Genomic DNA, 3,259 nt, shown 5'->3' on the forward strand with positions numbered 1-3,259 from the left:
TATGTCTTTCTAATGCTTTATATTCATCTTATCATATTCGTTAATAAATGACAAACCATTAAGGATACCTCTGTTACCATGAAATTGAAAACACATATAAGCAAATTTAAAAATCCTCCTTAAGACTTAAACTATCCCTTCATTTAAGGATACATATCACATTCATTCGTCAATTATACACTAACAAAACAACACAAAACAAAATTCATCTTTCTTCTTTTATTTTTTTCTTAATTTTTTTATTATTCATTTCCAAACCCTAATTTTAATTTCCCCATTTTTTCTCCAAATTTCATTATTGTTTTGGATCTAGGTACTCCCTCACTTCCTCCTTATATAAGAGTTTCCATTCCACTCTAAATCCAAATAAATTTAAATCCATTTTTAACTTCACCCCGTGTTTCAACATTTGATCTCAGTTTATTTTTTTCTCTCATTTCTTCAACCTCTCTCCTCTTTATGACAAATCAATAATAATATCTTCGCTACCATAAAATTGAAAAGACACAAAAGCAAATTTAAAAAGGATTATTGAGGCAGTTTCTCTATAAAGACAATTTTCTCTCTCGTTTAGTGTTCACTGCCATCAAAATTTCACATAATAAAAAGAATAAGTAAATAAATTAAAAGTAACGGAAAGGATAAGACATATTCAAAACTAAATTGAGCAAACATGTACACATTTCAACATCAAAACAATTAATTAAAATATCATGACATTAGAAGAATGAAAGTGATGATAAAGGTTGAAACCATATGGAAGACAAAAATAAAAAAGGTTGAAACCATAAGATGAAAAACAAAAATAAAAAATGAAAAAAAATAGATGAGAGAAGAATTGGCAGTTCCATATAACTTCCAAATACTTATTCCATGTCTTTCTCTTCCACAATAACCTCTAAATAAATTGATATATTTTAAAGGGTAAATTGTGAATGAAAATAGGTCAGTCCAAAATCACTCTCCCCTTATATATAGTTATAGATTTTATTTTTTAATTAAATAAGTTGTATATATTTTAAAGGATAAATTGAGAATGAAAATATGTCAGCCAAAATGACTTATCCCCTTTATATAAAATAATAGTTATAGATTATTATTATTATTATTATTATTATTATTATTATTATTATTATTATTATTATTATTATTATTATTTAACGTCAAATGTATTTTTTCTACATTTTATTTATGTTATATTATATGATTTTTTTATAGATTTAAGTTATATTTTATAGAGACAAATCAACAATTTTTATTTATTATTTATTTTTATTTCTAATCCAATTTAAATTTAGACTAGTAATTTAAATTATAGAAAAAAAATATTGTTTTTTGAACAAATCATATATATTTTGTTTCTTTAATTTAAATTACTATTTTTTCATCTCGTGATGTCGTATGGTACTAAATATTTGATATATTTTTTTTATCGTATTTTGATATTGTGTCTTATACTATCTACCAAACTTTCTCTTAAAAAAATTATTTAATTTAGTTTTATTTACTACATCGAATAATACTATATATTTTTACATTTTTTTATGTATTTACGATAAATTATATATATATATATATATATATTATATATATATATATATATATATATATATATATATATATATATATATATATATATAACGTTGAATATTCAATCTTCATCATTCTTTAAAAATAATTTCCTTAAATATAAATATTCCTTTTTTTTATATTTATCTAACATGTTTTCTTTATAATAACCAAAAATAAAGTACAAAGTGAGATTCTACCGAATGGCTTCTTATCATTCTCGAGTTTGGTGGATTTTGTTCGTTGTTTTTGTTTTGTTTTCAGGTAATAAGAACATGTTATTTTTATGTCTTCCATTTCATTTTTCTAATATTAATTAATCATGAACATGTTATTATCATAATTTGAAATCATAGTTTATTGGATTCCTTAAACTTTATTCTTGTTGCAGGATTCACAACTAGTATTGATCCTCCAGGATATAAGTGCAATAAGGAATGCATAACTGATGAAGCATGCAATAAGTATTGCACATTTTTTTGGCCATAAAAGTGGTTAATGTCTATATCCCAAACTCATGCGTTGTTGCTGTCATACCTAATGTTATTGTACTCTTCAATACATCTTAATGAATAAAATGCATATGAATTGTTGGAAGGTTTTTAAAACCCAATTGTCTTCCTTCTGAAATCCATAGAAGCTATTAGTGTTATAAATCGATAGAGTTGAATGAATTCAGGTTTAAATCATGATTGGTATCATTTTCTTTAAAAGTATTTGAAGCACTATTTTTATAGTTTTAGAGTATGAACGCAAGAATATCCAGAAAATGTGTCTGGAATACAATACCTTTTCAGTATAGGTTTGCAATAGTTCGTCTATGGATACATTATGCACAACTTCAAGAAGTGTTGCATATTTCGATTTAGAAATTCAAATTCTAAGCAACGACCTAAACCATGAGTAATAACGCCGCGAGTAGCTCGATTGCTTCAATGTGTCGCGCCTAAGTGCTCAATTGTCCCCTACAAGTCGTCACTAGTACCTCTACGCGCACGCCCTCGGACCCGGCCTCGAAGCCGGTGAGGGGTTGTTTGGATGACACATGTGGCACAATGTTTGGGACCACCACATTTGTTCATGTGAGACTTTATCATCTTTAACTCCTTTGTTGAGTTTAATGTTTTTAAGTCTTTATAAATGCTTTTAAAGTGAGCACCACTTTCTATGTGGGACTATTGGAAATGCATTTATTGTCATTAACTCAATTGCACACTTCTTGTCATATTGAAACACTCCAATGGGAATTAATCATCAATAATTTTCAACAATCCCCCACTTGTTCTAATAATTACAAGACCAATTTCAGAAAAGAGAAATAAAGAATGTTAATACAATTAAGTATCTTTTGATTTGAACTTAACCTTAGTATGGGTAGCGCAAAGTCTAATCATAATGTTAGGTATCAATGCTTTGAACTATTATCCCTTGTGATTATACCAGTGTTACCTTACACACACTCTTTAATGGTTCTTCGTCTGCATCTCTCGTCTAGCACTATTTATGGCCATGTGTTTTTCTTGAATTTTTCAAGAGAGAAACTCCAACTCTCACTTTGAGACAACACCATCTCGAAATTCATATAGGTGAAGTTCATTTTGTATCTATTTCTTAAGATACATGTGTAAGACCTCAATTTTGACCCTAAGATCCCTCATGCTATCTCATCATATGCATTGGCATTGGGATA

Source organism: Lathyrus oleraceus, chromosome 3 (genome assembly GCF_024323335.1).
Source record: "Lathyrus oleraceus cultivar Zhongwan6 chromosome 3, CAAS_Psat_ZW6_1.0, whole genome shotgun sequence".
Lineage (NCBI taxonomy): Eukaryota > Viridiplantae > Streptophyta > Magnoliopsida > Fabales > Fabaceae > Lathyrus > Lathyrus oleraceus.